Here is a 19,236-nt window from a genome sequence, read left to right as displayed (position 1 = left end):
ATGGAATGTTGTATAGGAATTGGGCAGGATGGAAGATGGTGTGGGAAGGTGGAAAATGGAAGTTTGCAAATGGAACATGGAAGTTTGGGAGATGGAAGCTGGTAGATGGAAGTTGGTGAATGGAAGTTCACAGATGGAAGATGACAGATGGAAGATGGCAGATGGGAGATGGATATGGAAGATGGCAGATTGAAGTTGGCAAATGGAAGATGGAAGTTGGGAGACAGAAATTGGAAGATCAAAGTTAGAAGTAAGGTGGCAAATGGAAGCTAGAAGATGGAATTTGCAAGATGATAGTTGGAAGTTGAAATGCAGAATATAGAAGTGTATGGAGTAGTATGGAGGGGGTAGTATGAATGATGGATGGAGGGAGGAGTACAAATGGTGGGGGTATTATGAATGATAGATGGAGGGAGGAGTACAAATGGAAGGGGTGGTATGACAAATGGAGGGGGAGGTACAAATGGAGGGAGGAGTACGCATGGAAGGAGGTAGTACTATAGATGTTTAGGAAGTATGGATGGAGGGTGGTAGTACATTAGATGGATCGAGGAGTACAAATGGATGGAGGAGTATGCAAGGTATTGTATTGGAAAGAGAATACAAACTCATATACATGTAATATTATAATACAACACCATCAAGTAAATTACAAGCATGAATAGATATTGAATATCAATATTCTCTAATTTATACTCACATACAAAGATGGTTCTCCAATTTTCTAGATCCAAGCAAAATATTATAGACAATAGAATAGGGTGAGGGTTTATTCCCATCGAAACTACAAAAGTCAAGTAGGGAAGATCTCTCACATCCAAAATGACAAAGAATAGATAATCCTAACTAGAATTTGGAGTACAAAGAAAATAATCCAAAATGGCTCCAACTACTACCTACAAGCTGTGCTTAAATAATTGTTGGGGAAACCTTTATGAGGTTATACAAAGATAGCTGACGACAACAATTACCAATGGAAACTAAAAATTAAAATAAGTCTAAGATATATTAAATCAATTAGAACCACAAATACAAACATTAACTTGGGCCCATATTAATTAATTAAAGTAACTAATTAAAGGTCCTTTTATATTATTTAAATTTTGGGGCGTGTTATTTAATTAATTCAATTAAATTATTACATTAAATAAATTGGGGACATGACAATCATTATCCATTTTTTGATGAAATTTTTTCTTAATCATAACTCTAAGAATCTATTTTAATTTGGGAGACACAAAACTGGTTGGATATGCTTATGTTATTCTAGATTGTATCACTAATGTTCTATGATAGTCCCCTAACCTAATACCACATTTTTTTATTGAGATATGTTGATGGCATTAAAAATATTTGAACTAGAAATAAGATCCCAAAAATACACATTTAAAAAGTTTGATGACTCAAATGTATCCACTAGAACACTTGGATGTATGCAACTATAAGGGATGTTGTCCTCATCAATAATAAAAGAAGGAATCAAGAGCCAAAGGAGGTAACATAAGACGAGGAGAGGAGAATGAGGACTGACATGTCAACAACCCATTTGAAAGGAAGCATCGATAATAATAATGAGCTTCAATTATTTTTAGTCTATGTGTGGAATTTTCTTACATTGTCTAATTTTTTTATTTTTCGAAAGAAGGTTTTTTTTTTATGAATAGTCCTTTTCTATTAATAAGTAATATACTAAGTTTACAATTCACAAAAAAGGGCCCAGGGATACAAGATCACCCTATGAGAGTTCACACGAGCGAAGCTAGAATCATAAACTATTCATCAAAAAAAAAATATAAAGCACAACCTCGGACAGCTAAAGTAGTGCCTACTGAGGTAGGTGGCTTGTCACGATCATGAAAACCACAATCATCTTTGGGATTGGGGGTGGGCTGGGAACAGTCCAACCATCATCAGCAGTAGTAGTAGTAGGATCAGTGGCCTAGTCAGTATCCTTTACATCTAGCCATAGAGGTGAAATCCCCAGATCTAGGATGTTTGTTTAATTATCCAACACAATCCATTTTGTTGATGACAATGTGAATGAGAGAAAAAAATTATGAATTTTTGAATAACTTATATTTTAATCTAAATGATTCTCTTCTATTCCATGATTTTTCTTATATTTGTTATTAGTACGGGACAAACAAATGTGGAAGCGCAGGTCAATGCCCTTATTCTTTTGCCTTTGTAACTTGAGTACATACATCTATTAAAGACCGTGGATCTCCTCTTTTCTGCACATAGATATGTTTTACTTGAAGTCATATCTTGTTCAAATCTCATTTACACAGCTTCCCTCAGGTCATATCTTAGAAACTGAAATTGGAAGATAGTGGTCAACAGTACTAGTAAATGTCACTTGTCCTGAGATAGAGCTAAGTGTAATTTCTAGAAGAAAACACCTATTTATTCATGCAAATACATAGCTTCCCTCAGGTCATATCTTGGAAACTGAAACTAGAAGATAGTGGTCAACAGTACTAGTAAATGTCACTTGCTCTGATATAGAGCTAAGTGTAATTTCTAGAAGAAAACACCTATTTATTCATGCAAAACTAGAAAAAAATCCCATTGTCATACTTGTGTTCTGTAAAAATTGAAAGAGATCGACACATACAAGAGTGCCCATAGAGAATGCTGATACAAAATCTTAATAAGCTCATAGAGAATGCTACAAAAAATGTTAATGCAAGTCTTTTGTGGTCATAGAGATTGTAATTGCAATTGTAAAATATCTCTTTCACTAGATGCTATATTAATAGATTTGAATTTGAATTTTGCAAAGTGCTTTCTTTGGTGTCTTTTTTCTAAAAATATACATTATGATTTGGATTTTGGAAATTGGTTGATCTGTGGCATTCTCTATCTACATTTTGATTGGTTATCAATTGATGTAGTGGTTTCAATGTGTTAAATTTGGTTGATCCATGGCACCCGTAGTATGCATTTTGATTGAATGTCAATTGATGTAGTGGTTTCAATGAGTTAAATATGAATTTGTTGCATTAGTTGTTTGATATGATTGAGTAAAAAATTTAATATGTTGCATTTGATATTTGATTTTAGTAGATTGATGAGCTCACACCACTCCATATTTTTAATGCATGTACTTCAAGTTTACTTGTGGAAGACTAATAGTTGAACATTGATTTATATAATTATATCTGTAATGGTATTGGAAGTTACAAAAGGACACATCAGTTAATACTTATAAAAGAAAATTATGAGTTCTCTCTTGTCCATATGTTTCAATATTTGTTTTGTAAAAGTGATCACATATAATATTTTCTACTTGTCTCTTTATATTGTGTAAGGAGTAATTTTATTTTTGAAAACTAACATTTTATATTGTTTGATGTGAAGTACATAAATAATGTACCCTATGGATAACTTCTCATTGATTTAGTAAATCAATGATATATGCTTCATAAATTTGTAATGATTTAATGTCTCTTAAATATTGATAAATAAATACATAAAAGTCAATATTTTTTTGCTCGATCAATAGGTTGTATTGTAACAATAATTACATCAAAGGATCATAACAACAATCACAAAAATTGGTACACAATCAAATATTACATCCTCTCACCTATGAAAAATGGGCAACACTTGCTGCTGCTATTCATGCTTTGCTCCTGATCAAGTACACTATCAAGCTATAGTTGATAAAGTGATCCAAGTGGAAGATATGGATAACATTAATGAACTTATTTCTTACATATTTGATAGAGTAGCTCTTAATTTCCATTGACAAGGAAAACATGCAATCAATCGCTCGTCTTGCCAAGACAAATCAGGTGGCAACTTCTCTCAATTCTAGTGTTGGTTTACTATAGAAGATATTGAAGCAATTTAGCACACACATATGCAGGATATCTGGTTATTCTAATTCAAAAAACTATTTTCTTTATCAAATTTGAGCTTCTTGATGTACAGTTACACAATTGAAGTAGAAAATACAAAGAGGATTTGGGCAGGAGTACAATGAGACATTTCTTGACATTGTTTATAATCGCTTGGATGCCTCTTGGAAAGAGGAATTTATTGACATTGTCTTCTTCTTTTTGAATTGGGGGCAATAGTAGGTGGTCTTTAGTGTTGGGGCAACAGAGTTTGATGAGCTAGAAAGGGTTGCGCTTGTAAACGTCACAAACTATGATGAGGTGAATGTTCATGATATAGTGAAAGCACGAGGGAGAATGTTGTCAAGAGATGGGGAGAGAATCACTGACTTACAACCTCTCATTGATGCTCTCCAAGATGTAGAGGTATTTATTTTGGCATATAACTTTATAAAATAGTTATGGGAAATATTTTAAAGATCAATTAGTGCTCTACATTTGATTGTACTTTTGAGTTGCAGAGCATAAAGAAAATAAAGGGGATCGCTCTTCATGAATCATTTGAGCTGGAAGCACATCATTTGAATATAATGAAGAGATCTTTAAGAATTTTGATCTTGACAAGATATACAAGAATACTAAATAGAGAATGCAGAGGAGCCTTTGAAAATCTAAGACTGTTTAACATCTAGAATCATAATAATTACCCATGGATGGATGCAAGTAAACATCCAAGATTATTAGCAATCATTTTGAGAAATCAAAAAGGTTCCTACTTCTCTAAAATAGGCTCTGAGGATTCCAATGTCCCTAACATAGACTCCAAAGATTTTGACATCCTTGAGGCAAGATCTACAACTTCTACCTGATTTATCATATTATTTCTAGAAAAACAAAATAATTTTAATAAATTTTTCAAAACATTGCTAACTTGAAACAATGAAATATTTTTTGTAGTTTGTAGCCACCATCTCGTATTCATTGAGATATGTATATATAGAAGGTGTTAGATTAACTAATCTTATCACTGCACTTTACCAAGGTCAATTTTTGAATTGTCTAACATTGCAACACTGTAGTGGGTTTAATAGCCTTCCTAAAAGCATTAGTAATCTATTTTTTTTAAAGAGTTGAATTTAAGGTCTTGTTCCAGCTTGGGGAGCCTTCCAAATAGTTTTGATAGTTTGTCTTGTTTATAAAATTTGGATATAAGCTATTGTTCTTGCTGCAGTGGCAGAGAAGAGAAACGCTATAGGAGGCAACATTGTTGAAAATGTAATAGGAAATTTAATGTTATGTTTTAAATGCTTTTAGTTTTTGAAGTTTGTAATAACGTCCTACATGTGGTGGCATACCTAGAGTAGCAGTTCGATAAGCTCTCCAGATATAGCCACCTAGGACCAGGTGTGTGGATCTTAAATTAGAATAGTTTTTAATTCGTAGGTGGAGTGTTTAATGATTTTCAGAATCCAATAATAGGTAGTAGGCAATTTTTTGGAATATTCCTGATTTAGACTGTCTAATATTGGTAGGAAAAGAACGTTTCAGATTCTTATCCTTTTTTTGGATAGAAGACGTTTTTCTTTTCTAGATAGAAAGAAAACGTTTCACATCCTTTAATTAGAAAAAGAGAGTCAATTTTAAATAAAGCCAGTTGGCTATGTAAGAGAAGTAATCGAATTTGGAGAGATATGGAATTTTTTTTCATTTTTTCTTTGTGCAAGTTTTCGATGGTCTAAGTTTTGAATGGCTTTTTCTTATCTTCTCACTAGAAACAAGTTGATAGTTTGCAGAAAATTAAAAAGTTTTAGTTTTGGGTCGAATTCGGTATGTTTGCAGAAAATTAATCTCAATGCGTGGGTAATATTTCCCAAATGCACCGTTGGATTTTCATGAGCTTTGGATATGTTATTATAGGCCTAATTATGCCCATCTTCACCAGAGGGATCGAAGATTTTTGATCTGGTTAAAAAGTTATACATGTTTGTTCACAGGTCTATCTAGAGACAGCAAGAAGCAATATTTTGCAGAAAAATGTACTCTGATGCGGGGTCAATATCTTAGGTTTGAACTGTTGGATTTCTCTCAAATTTTTATATGTTTTTTGAAACCTAGTTACACAAAATATCAATGGTTGGATTGAGAAAATATTGTCTGGTTCAAAAGTTATACATGTTTGTTCACAGGTCTATCTAGAGACAGCAAGAAGCAATGTTTTGCAAACAAATGTACTCTGATGCGGGGTCAATATCTCGAGTTTGAACCGTTGGATTTCTCTAAAAATTTTATATGTTGTATGAAACTTAGTTATACCAAATCTCAATGGTTAGATTGAGTAAATATTTTTTGGTTCGAAAGTTATTCATGTCTGAGTGCAGGTCTATCCGGAGGTAGCAAGAAGAAATTTTGGGAGATTTATTTTCAAAGTTTTGTTTATTGAATCTAGTGGATGGTTATAGGTGTCTTATGAGTTGAGTCTAGGGTATCTCTAGTTGTGTTTTCATAATAATAATAATGATAAGAACAGTTGGTTGAAATCACAATGGGTGGTTATAATATATCGTGTGTGATTCTAAAGGTTGTAGATGCCCCTTGAAGCAACTCAGTTGAGTGAGTTTTTTCCTCCTGAGTTTTCCAAGGTGTGGCTCTGCATCAGTTCTAGCTTGGGGAGCCTTCTAGAAAGTTTTGGTAGCTTATCTTTTCTAAAATATTTGTATTTAATCTGTTGTTCCAACTTGGGGAGCCTTCTAGAAAGTTTTGGTAGTTTGTCTTGTTTAGAAAATTTGTATTTAAGCTCTTTTTACAGCTTGAGGAGTCTTCCAAATAATTTTGTACATTTGGACCTTCTTTAGGATATTTGGATTTAAATTCTTATTCTAGCTTGGGAAGCCTTCCAAATAGTTTTGGTAATTTTTCCTCTTTATAAAAATTAGATTTAAAATTGTGTTGCAACTTAAAGAGCCTTCCACACAATTTTGACAATTTAGATGGATTGTTGAAACTATATTTAGTGAAATGTACACAATTATCTTTGTTACCGGAAATTTTGGGAAGCCTCACTTCTCTAAAACTTTTGGTATTGCGAGAGTGTAAGAAGCTCATGAATCTACCTCAAAATTTTGGTCATTTGAAGCATTTAGAATATGTGAGCATGCATGGATGCAATGCATTAAAGAGCTTATCTAGTGATTTCAAATGTTTGAGTTCACTAATTGCTATGAGGGCTTCAAAATGTTCTCAATTAGAGGAAAATATCATTGATACATTAGCCAAGGTGAAGGGATTGATGGTGGTGGATAGAGACAAAATCCCTAAGTTGAAAGAGTGATGGGAACATGTGAAGGAGCATTACTCCTTAGCACTTATGGACTATAGAAGAGAGGTAATTTTCCTGTTATTCACATTCTCTTGTGGTTAACTGAGGAGTTTATTTTAGAGGTTATGCTCATCGTGTTCTTAATTTGAGTGTCTTTCTTACATTGTAGAGAATGAGAGATGAAATTTACCTAGATGTAGAGGTGATGAGTAGAGTATTTTTTAGAGTGAGTCAAAATTTGTGCATGTGGATGAGAATGGGCAGCTCAAGGAGTGACCCAGTCTGGCAGGTGGGGTAAAGCTATGGGTGTTGTTAAAGGAGAGGGATGTCACATCATCAACATCATCATATAACAGATGGTGGGAAGGGATGAAGAAGAAGATGGAGGTGGTTTCTTTGAAGGGTGGGCAAATGATATTTGTGGATGTGGGAGGGTCATGGGAGGAAAGAGAGAGGTGTGTTGAGGAAGCTCTACCACATTTTCCTAGCAACACAGTTGCCTAGATGGCTCCTAAAAATAGGTCAAGGATACTCTTTGGCCATTTTGTGCGGCATTATTATAGGGTATGTGCACCAAGTTGTGGTGCCAAAAACATGATACATGATGTTTTTTTAAAATTTTTTTCCAAAGTGTGTATGTGCTATAGCACGTACATGCTTTGGAAAAGTAAAAAAATTGAAGAATTTTGTCACATGCCTCTTCAAAATGCCTCCTCATCATCAAAGATCAAGATTGAGACCACGTAGTATGTTTTCTACTCTTGTTTTTGCATTGTTTTATATGTTTTTACATTGTTTTGTAGGTTTTCAATTTTGCTTTAAATTTGTTTATTTATTTAGATTGTAATTGTTTTCTTATCAAGAAATGTGAATAATGAACTACCAAATCCCCAGCTAGATCAATAAAATCAAAATGAAAACCCTCCATAAGATCCAAATCAAAATCCTCCACAAGATGAGAATCAAAACTCTTCAAAATAGGAATGAGAAATTCTGCAACCTCCACTAATTGGAAGACCTGCTCTTGGCACCCAAGACAACATAATGAATAAAATAGAAAGAGGGAAAAATGAATTAGAAGCACTCATTGGTAGGTTGAAAGCTTGTGGGCAAACCAATCCAATGAGAGCACAATTGGCATCCTCCCTTGAGTCCATTATGACCCATGTAGCTTCTATTAGTAGTCAGTTGGATATTTGGCATGTTAAGAAGGATGAACGGAGAAAATATTATGCAAAAAAATTATCATATAAAGATGTTAAAAAAAAAGAAATAGAAAAAGATAGAATTTGTGCACTATTTAAAAAGCTTGGAGAGCAAGATATTGTTAAACATACAACTAAAAGGTTTCCCATCCATTGGTGCATACATGATGGCATTAGAAATAACTTTTGGGATAGATGGTGGATGGTCTTTGATGCCTCTCCCTACAATAATCATGAGGTTTGTTTTGATATATTAGAATATCAGGATAGTTGTGGGGGGTCATCATTTGAGAGGTTGAGGGCACATCATGACTCTAATATAGTTAGGGCACCTATTGTCAAGCCACAGGATGGGCATGTGATTATTCCTTCAATTGTGAAGGAACATGTAGAGACTAGCACTATGGGGACAATCAATGCTTTAAGGTAGACCCTCATTCGTTGCACCAATCCATTAGTTGAGGAGGAGCCTTCTGTGTGTTGTGGTCACATGTGCACATCATGTGGATCCTTATGCACATTTGGTAGTCATGCTAGAGACTGTATGGATGATGGGCTAGTCATTGATGAGTTCCTAACTAACACATTTGGCATTGACAGACAGGTGAATTACAATTATAATAAACCATTTTGATCACATTTCATATGTATACTGAATGACTAATTATTAGCATGTACTGACATTGTTCAAAATTCAGGGTAAGAGTGTTGCTAGCCTTAATATAGATTTCTTAGCCCCATTTTTGGTCCCCTCAAGATGTATGTGTCAATTTAATCATTTAAATTAATATATATTTATTAAGTAATCATATGAAGGATTGACAAAAAAAATTTATGCATGTGCATGAATTCTCCACTAGACCATTGACATTCACAAGGGACTTTGAGCCTAGGCATGATATGAGCTTCGTAGAGGTATATTTGTTTCATGATAATTTAATTTATTTGATTATATTTGTTCCATGTTTCATGTTACATGTAAATTGTATTATATGGCATGTAATTGTTGACATTTGAGACTCCTCATCTTCGCCAATCCATCGATTGTGGAGTTGCTATAGTGATGGCTAGTACAAAGCCATTGACCGAGGTATGAAATAATTTTCTTGGTTTTAGTTGTTGTTTAAAATAGTTAATATTGAAATTTTAAATTTTATTTATAAGTGATTATATTGATTGAATTGTAATAGGGCCTTATTACAGTCGATCATCTGCGAGCCTTTGAGGTGGATGTACAAAGTGAATATTTGATGGTGGTAAGAAAATAAATAATTATATGTGTATATTTATTTGATTTTAATGTATAATAATTATTGATTCATATCTACTTTTTTTGTATCAGCTCGAGTTAGAGAAGAGCCTAAACAAGAGGATAAGTGAGTGTGTGAGGAAGACCCCATCATCCCCATTATCTCCCTCCACACGACGACTGAAGACCTCTAGGGATTTTTTTCCTTCTCCTCATGGGAAGGAGAAGATATAAAGATAGATACACATGTATAGGCATTAGTGGACATATACATTGGATTTTATGTTAGTAGACAAATTTGATATACATTTGATGTATATATGATATTTTATATTTGATGTATGCCATATATTTGATGCATGACATTATTAGACTTATGACATTATTGGTTAATATATGATATGTCTATTCATGTATGACATTGTTGGTAATCATAATATATTATATGTTTGTTAATGTATGACATTATTGGTTATCATAATATATTATATGTTTGTTCATATATGACATTATTGGTAATTATAATATATATCTTGTTTTTTATTTTTTATGTTTTAAGTACATTAAATGTGTATTTCATTTTAATGTAATTTACATCCAAATTTATGCAGAGTGCTCACGCTAAAAGCTAGTGAATTCCCAACAAGAACACATTTAAGGAAAAATTAACTTTCCCACCTTTCTAAGTGTCTACAAAGACTCTTTCCAACTTGGTTACAACATTGAACAAACTTCTACCCAACTTCAAAAAACTACTTGATCACTTTCCCTATTCAAGACTTCGAAAGCAACAAGGGAAAAATGAGCAAATTTGAGAAATGGATCATAATCAACTTCTTGCTTCAAACTAACACCTTAGACACTTCAAGGAACACCTAATACATATCTCACAAACTTCAATTTGTCATCTATTCCATCCTTCCAAGAGATTCTTCAACATCCTATGAGTGAAAACAATCTTCCAACATTCTATGACTATATTTTCTTTGAAACAACATGTAATTTGCTGATTTTTGGACAACTCTTCACAAAGGGAAGTGATTATGTTTCAAACCCATGAAATGGCTATTAAGACACCCAAGAAGATTCTTGACATCTTCCATTAACTCCATTAAGTGATAACATGTAGCTAAAGTGGTGTTTCATTCTAACAAAGTACGAGTTTTTTGTTCCAACTAGGAAGTAATGATATTTGACAATAACTAAATGATCCTATATAAAAGTTTAACATCAGCAGTGATTCCTTACCATATTAAAAAAATTTAATATCACCAACACTTTATGCCTCCTCTAAATTCATAGAGATTATTTTCATCATCTTACATCCATTCCAACCAATTACCAATTGGATTGATTGGTTACAAGGTTAATTTCAATATTTTTTTAAAAAATGCTAAAATTATCAAAAAGTTTTTAGCAACTTTTATTGCAAAATGCAATTTTTGCACTAATTCTTCCTAGAACTTAACCAAGTAGTTTTGGTAACACATAGGATCTATATAAGTTGTAATGCCTCTCAAAACACTTATTGAGTCAACTTATTAACAAAAATAACAAAAAAAAAAAAAATCATTAGGACTAAGGCAACTTGGGTTTATAGGTGACCTCAATTTCCTTGACCTTACAAAAGAGGATTTTCTTATTACCATAAAAAAATAACATGTTAAAAATTAGGTGTATGATCACCCCTTTACCTTCTATGATGAGTCTCCATCATTGGATGAGATGACATATCCAGTTGCCACTGTCAAAGATCACTACCCTATGGCATCTAGTGACTCTTAGAAATGATTCAGTCTGGCATGCCTGAGAATGTTCAAGTTCTCAAAAGTATGGGAAGATCTTGGGCCTAGTTTTTACCTATCCACCCAAAGCTAAAAAAATTGACAATTCGATCCCAAGATGAAAGGTGGGAGAGACTCGGCAGTTGGCAACTTTGTACTAGCCAACATTACAAATTTTAGCATCACCCAAGATGGGGTCTCAAAATTAAAAGGAAATAAGATCTCCAAAAAGTGAGCGAGGTTACTATAGGTCTTTGCAACATAGTCCTATAGCAAATAGAATCACATCCATACTTTGCACAAGCTCCAAGATATGCTCCATCAAAGATAGCTACCCTATGACATTTAGCAACTCTTAGGGATGATTTGGTTCGGCATGCCCAAGAACATTCAAGCCCTCAATAGGATAGGAGGAGCTTGGGGATAAGGTCTACCTAGCCACCCAAAGCTAATAAAATAGATATTTTGATCCCACAAGGAACGGTAAGGGAGATTCAACAGTTGACAACTTTGTACTAGCCAACACTACAAGTTTTAGCATCACCCGAGATGGGGTTACAAAATCAAAATAAAATAAGATCCCCAAAAAGAAAGATAGGTTATTATAGGTCTCTATAACATGGTCCTATAGCACCTAGAATTCTATCCATACTTTGCACGAGCTTCAAGATATGCTTGATCAAAGATCGTTGCCCTATGGAATTGAGTGACTCTTAGAGACAATTTGGTTTGATGTGCCTAAGAATGCTTGAGTGATCAATGGGATGGGAGGAGCTTGGGGCTAAGGTTTACCTAACCAACCACTCAAAGCTAAAAAAATAGATAGTTTGATCCCATGAGGAGTAGTGAGGGAGATTTTATAGTTAACAACATTGTACTAGCCAATACTACGAGTTTCAGCATCACCCGAGATTGGGTCACAAAATCAAAATGGAATAAGATCTATAAAAAGAGAGAGAGGTTATTGTAGGTCTTCACTACATGATCCTATAGCACCTAGAATCACATCCATACATTGCATGAGCTCCGAGATATGCCCTATCAAAGATCGCTGCCCTATGGCATTTAGTGACTCTTAGGGACGATTCAGTTCAGGGTGTTCGAGAATGTTTGAGCACTCAACAAGATGGGAGGACCTTGGAGATAGGTTTACCTAGCCATCTAGAACTAATAGAATAGATAGTTCAATCGAATGAGGAATGATGAGGGAGATTTGGCAGTTGGCAACTTTGTATTGGTCAACACTACAAGTTTTAGCATCACCCAAGATGAGGTCACAAAATCAAAATAGAATAAGATCTTAAAAAAGAAAAAAAGGTTATTTTAGGTCTCCATAACACAATCCTATAGCACCTAGAATTGTATCCATACCTCACACAAGCTCTAAGATATGCCTCATCAAAGATCACTGCCTTATGGCATTTAGTGACTCTTAGGGATGATTTGGTTTGACATGCCCAAGAACGTTTGAGTGCTCAACAAGATGGGAGGAGCTTGAGGCTAGGGTTTACCTAGCCACCCAGAGCTAATGAAATAGAAAGTTTGATTCCATGAGGAATAGTGAGGGAGATTCGATAGTTTGTGACTTTGTACTGGCCAACACTACAAATTTTAGTATCACCCGAGATGGGGTCACAAAATCAAAACAAAATAAGATCTCCAAAAAGAGAGAGACGTTATTGCAGGTCTCTACAACATAGTCCTATAGCACCTAGAATCACATCCATATTTTGCATCAGCTTTGAGATATGCCCCATCAAAGATCGCTACCCTATGGTATTTAGAGACTCTTAGGGATGATTTGGTTAGGTGTGCCTGAGAATGTTCAAGCACTCAATGAGATGGGAGGAGCTTGTGGCTAGGGTTTACTTGGTCATTTGTAGCTAACAAAATAGACAGTTTGATCCCATGAGGAATGATGAGGGAGATTCGGTAGTTGGTAACTTTGTACTAGCCAACACTACAAGTTTTAGCATCACTTAAGATGGGGTCACAAAATCAAAATGGAATAAGATCTCCTAAAAGTGAGAGAGGTTATTATAGGTCTCCACAACAAGGTCCTATAGCACTAAAATTGCATCCATATCTCACACAAGCTTCGAGATATGCCCCGTCAAAGATTGTTTCCCTATGGCATTTAGTGACTCTTAGGGATGATTGGGTTCAGCAAGCCCAAGAGCATTTGAGCGCTCAATGGAATGAGAGGAGCTTGGGGCTATGATTTACCTAGCCACTTAGAGCTAACAAAATAGACAGTTTGATTACATGAGGAATGATGAGGGAGATTTGATAGTTGACAACTTTGTATTGGCTAATACTAAAAGTTTTAGCATCACCCAAGATGGGGTTGCAAAATCAAAATAGAATAAAATCTCCAAAAAGAGTGAGAGTTTACTGTAGGTCTCTATAACATGGTCCTATGGCACCTAGAATCACATCAATACCTCACACAAGCTCCGAGATATGCCCCATCAAAGATCACTTCCCTATGGCATTTAGTGACTCTTAGGGACGATTGGGTTCAACATGCCTGAGAACATTTGAGAACTCAACAAGATGCCAGTAGCTTGGGGATAGGGTTTACCTAGCCACCCAAAGCTAATAGAATAGATAGTTCAATCCCACAACAAAAGGTGAGAGAGGTTCGATAGTTCGTAACTTTGTAATGTTCAACACTAGAAGTTTCAACATCACTCAAGATGGGGTTGCAAAATCAAAATGGAATAAAATCTCCAAAAAGTGAGAGAGATCATTGCAATTATTTGGAACATGGTCTTATAGCACCTAGAATTGCATCCATACCTTTCACAAACTTTGAGATATGCCTCGTCAAAGATTGTTGCCCTATGACATTTACTGACTCTTAAAGACAATTGGGTTTGGCCTGCCTGAGAATGTTTGAGCACTCAACAGGATGGAAGGAGCCTGGGGATAGGGTTTACCTAACCACCTAGAGCTAATGGAATAGATAGTTTGATTCCATGAGGAATGGTGAGGGAGATTCGACAGTTGGCAACTTTGTACTAGCCAATAGTACAAGTTTTAGTATCACCCAAGATGGGTCACAAAATCAAAATGGAATAAGGTCTCCAAAAAGTGAGAGAATTTATTGTAGGTCTCTATAATAGGGTCCAATAGTACCTTTAATTGCATACATACCTCAGATGAACTTTGAGATATGTCCTGTCAAAGATCTCTACCCTATGGCATTTAGTGACTCTTAGGGATGATTTGGTTTAGCGTGCCTGAGAATGTTTGAATGCTCAACAGGATGAGAGGAGCTTGGGGCTAGGGTTTACCTATCCACCTGGAGCTAATGGAATAGACATTTTTATCCAATGAAAAAAGGTGAGAGAGATTTGACAGTTGGCAACTTTGTATTGGTCAACACTACAAGTTTCAGCATCACCAGAGATGGGGTCACAAAATCAAAATGGAATATGATTTTCAAAAAGAAAGAGAGGTTATTGTAGGTCTTTGCAACATGGTCATATAGCACCTAGAATCACATCCATACCTCACATGATCTCTGAGACATACCCCATCAAATATCGCTGCCCTATGGCATTTAGTGACTCTTAGGGATGATTTGGTTCAGCATGCCTGAGAACGTTCAAGTGCTCAATGGGATGGGAGGAGCTTGGGGATAGGGTTTAGCTAGCCACCTAGAGCTAATAGAATAGATAGTTTGATCCCATGACACATGGGGAGAGAGATATGAGCAAGATATGTATGCCTAGGCCTCTTTGTGCAAAATATGAGCAAAAGTTGCTAATTAGGAAAAATTGGGTCTTTTGAGTTTTCGGTCAAGATAGCCTAGGATTAGATGTTTTTACTTTATTTTTAATAGTTTGGAACCTTTTCCAAGTCCTACAAGTGAAATCTGGTGACTATATTTTAAATATAGTGACCAATAGTTGTCCTAACTTCCCATGCCTTCTCATTCCTACGAAGGAAAACTTAATAAATAGAGGAACATATATAGAGGAATTGCAATTAAATCTATTAAATATATAGAGGAAGATATATAAAACTTTCTTAATAAAGAGATTAATCTAAGAGAAAAGGACATTTTAGAATAAAATTGTTATCTTGGTGCCATCCAAGGTATGTCAATTACTTAAGATGAATAGAAAAAACCTACAACTATTAAGAAAGAGTGCACATGTACATAGACACAAAAATTTTAGATAAAGAAGTAACAAGTGCTATAGAATTATCCACGGAGCAATGTGAAGTGAAGCCTCAAATTGGCTCATTAGTAGCCAAAAAATTTGGTCACACACTTCATTCCAGCACCAAAAATGTTTCAATTAGAAATTTCTATTCATCAATGGCCTTGCATTTATAGGACTTGGGAAGCTAGGATACTCAAACTAGGCATGTGGTGGGGAAGCTTGGGATAGACTAGCCAATCTATGCTCTTGCTCCTCAACTAGATCTAAGTTTTTTTCTGACATCTCTAATGGTCTCTAGGATTCCTTCATAGTCAAGGATCCCCTAACCTACCCAAACCTACCCATCAAGTCAAGAATTTAAACTTCTTAGCATTGCTAGTTTTCTCTTTAGCATTGCTAGTTTTCTCTTTAGCAATCAACTGTCTATAGGCTTATAAGGGTTATTTATGGTTTTTCACCAAAAAAAGCTCTAACAAGGACTTTGAGGATTTTTATAGAGTTTTTACAACCTATTCACATGATCAAAGTGATAGTCAAGTTGGGTTGATAACCGATTGAATAGTTCCTTCATAAATAGGGCTACTAGAGGAGCCCTAATTAGGCCTCCTTGTAGATTTCTAGGGCCTTTACCAAATTTTCCTTAAGGTTTCATAAAATTTGGTAATAATAAGAATTGTTTCCAATGAACAACCCTAAAGCATTTTTGGGTTCTTGAGCCACCAAAAAGTTGTATAACAATTATACTAAAATTAAGTGTTTTTGAGGGTTTTGAGGGTTCCCTGTTGTCCTCACTTCTTAAACCCCTTCCCAAGCTTATCAAAACTTCTCCTTCAAAAAATAAAACCTCCTAATAGTCCTCTTTAATCCCTCAAAAGGGATTAGCTTAAAAATCACTCTTCTAGATTCTAGAGCCAATTTGTTGTTGTCCACTCCTAGCTGGATACTATTGTATTCGCCTAGGTCAAGCTCAAAAAAATGTTGCATGTGCATCCAAGGGCCCTGCAATTTTTTGCAAACAAAATGGGGTCTACACTTCAAGATTCCAAGGTTCCATGGTTTTCCCATGGTGGAAACCAAAGATACAACCCCTAATTTACATGGTATGCCAAAACTAGTAGCACACTGTACAGTTTGAAAAGAATTTTATAAAATAGTACCAAAAATATAAGAATCTAAACATTAATGCATTGAAAATTTACACAAAACTCCAGTCTATTCACAAGAAATCAGTCATGAAAGTGAGTATTCCTCAAAGATTGCTGCATATAGTCTACTATTCTGAACTTTAGCCATACAATGACTTTTACCAAATCTTGATTTAGGGTTTCTCATCACCTTTATATTCTTCTCATCAGTATTTGTATTTGGTTAGGAATTTTTAGCCTCTTAGTAAAGTTGGAAAAACAAAAAAAAGTAAGAAAAGTTGCTAAGTAACCTTTAAAAAGTTGTTAGCAACTTTTGCTCATACATTGCCAATGACCATTTTAGACCCTCCTAAAGCACAAATGTACTTAAAATCAAACCAAACACCTATCCTTAAGCTTATAACCAATCAATGAACTCCTTATGCATTCATCAAAATATATTAATGATCTTAACAAAATAACAAAAAGCTCATTGCCACCTTTAAATGGAGATTGTCAGTTCCCAAACATGTCCTAGTCAAGCAGATGACCAAGATGTTGCTTGAGTAAAAAGGATACTAGTTTATTAAGGTATCTTTATGATCCCACTTGCATTTAGTTACTATTTTTTGAGTGGCTAGCCAACTGCTTTAGTGTGGGATTTCTTTAATATATAATGTCCTCATACAAGTACATGCCATTTTTTGTAAACATTTTCTATTGTAAAGTATTAATGAGAAATATTTGTAATGTCCATTTTCGAGACTAAAAGAATATAACTATTAAAATCACAAAGCTTCCATGAGCTATTGTAATGGATATTATGTGCAATATTATTTTGCAAATTCTAATTTGGTCAATAATACTATATACATATGTAAGAATAATCATGTTCATATTTATATCAGGTTCTTAATTGTCTAACTATTATGAATGACTTATTGCATCTAGTTTGGAAAAATCTTTGTTGTATACAATACTCAATATCTATATTCCTTTATATTTTTATTGGTTAATGTTCATATATGCATATAGATCCTTCAATGATGTTCCTTTTCTTTATTAGATACACTTTCTTTAGATTCTTAGAATAACTATTTATTACCTATTGGAGGGTTGTGTCTCTTTGGCTTAGAGATATATATCTCTCTCTCTCTCCCTCCCTTCCTATTCAATCTAATGAACCAATTGGATCTGCTCTACATTTTAATGTCTCAAGTATTGCCTCATAGTCTGACTCAAAAACTTTCCAAAGAGTCTTATTATGTGGTTTTCCACCATATTTTATCAAGTGGACATTTGATGCGACAATAAGGTTTGAATAATGAAGAATCTTCCTCTCTATTTTCCAATCCTTTAATAACCACAAGTTAGGATTCTTCATAGAATATTGTCTAAGCCATGTGTTGATTACAACCACCACACCAATATGTTACTCTAAACCTTCACCATCTATAACTGAGTGATCCAATTTTTGTTTGGCTTGGATAGAATGACACAAATATTAATCTATCCCTTCTTCATTGTCTTCAGGTGCAATACTAGCAAAAACATGGCCTGCAGTGATAAATGTACAAAATGTGGTCATTAATTCAAAAAATACTTAGGTAAAAGTTATAAAGTTACATATTGAAATATATATATATATATATATATATATATATATATATATATATATTACTAGCTTGCACTAGATCAGAGAAGTAGTCAAAGTCAATGGATAAATCTATCTCTACCAGTTCTAGTGCTTATGGGGGGTGATGGGTGTCAAATGGGCCCAAAACCCATATATCCCATTTGTCCACCCATTCGATCAACTCACGCTCATCCCGATTTTCTTCTACACATGATGGACAATAGCATGTCATTTTTCATGTATGGATACTCCATGAACCTGCATCAAAGCTTCTAAAAGAGTGCAACTCACTTGATCCTGTTACCATGCAACAACCTTCATATGGTGCAATGTTAGTATTATCTATCAACCAAAAAAAATCTATGAACCATAGGCTCACCTTGCTTACCTAGACTCATTGTAGTGTTACACCACTAGATGAAAGATTTTGCATCTATCAATATTGCTCTATCTTTGTACTTTAGTTCTTCACGATCTAAGACTCTTTTGATGCATGCGCCTGCACCATCGTGCTCTCCCTTTCCATGACTAACCTTTGTGAAATTCCACATATATTGAATTCTAGACAACCTATGCATCCTACTCAACCAATAGAACATCTGTGAATTCTTGAATTGAGATGCACAATTTTCTGACCAAATAATCTGCTAACAATATGGTATGCCCTTGTTAGCCAAATCTTCATAAAATAGTTGAAAAAAATCATGTACAAACTTTGTAGAATGTGATCAATCATTGCTGATGTAAAAATAGTACTCCCTCAAAATATTTTTGTTATCCTCTGTACTTATGGGTGAATGCATGAATGTTATGTGAACAAATATAGAAACCTATTTAGAAGTATAATACTTTTCATGCACCTCATTTTGTGGTTGTAGTGTGTAGTTCTCTATGAAGTC

At 34.6% G+C, this 19,236-nt stretch overlaps 2 pseudogenes; both read left to right on the top strand.

Annotated features, from left to right (window-relative positions):
• Nucleotides 1-28: 28 nt before the first annotated feature.
• Nucleotides 29-4,714, top strand: LOC149527913 (uncharacterized; annotated as a pseudogene).
• A 983-nt stretch (nucleotides 4,715-5,697) lies between these two features.
• The window catches only part of LOC149527912 (uncharacterized), a 30,850-nt pseudogene continuing 17,311 nt past the window's right edge, over nucleotides 5,698-19,236 (top strand).

The sequence above is a fragment of the Cupressus sempervirens genome, unplaced genomic scaffold (genome assembly GCF_028749045.1).
Source record: "Cupressus sempervirens isolate cs-2001-9-10 unplaced genomic scaffold, ASM2874904v1 CseChr00c100005_01, whole genome shotgun sequence".
NCBI classification, from domain to species: domain Eukaryota; kingdom Viridiplantae; phylum Streptophyta; class Pinopsida; order Cupressales; family Cupressaceae; genus Cupressus; species Cupressus sempervirens.
This window is presented reverse-complemented; position numbering and strand designations above follow the sequence as displayed.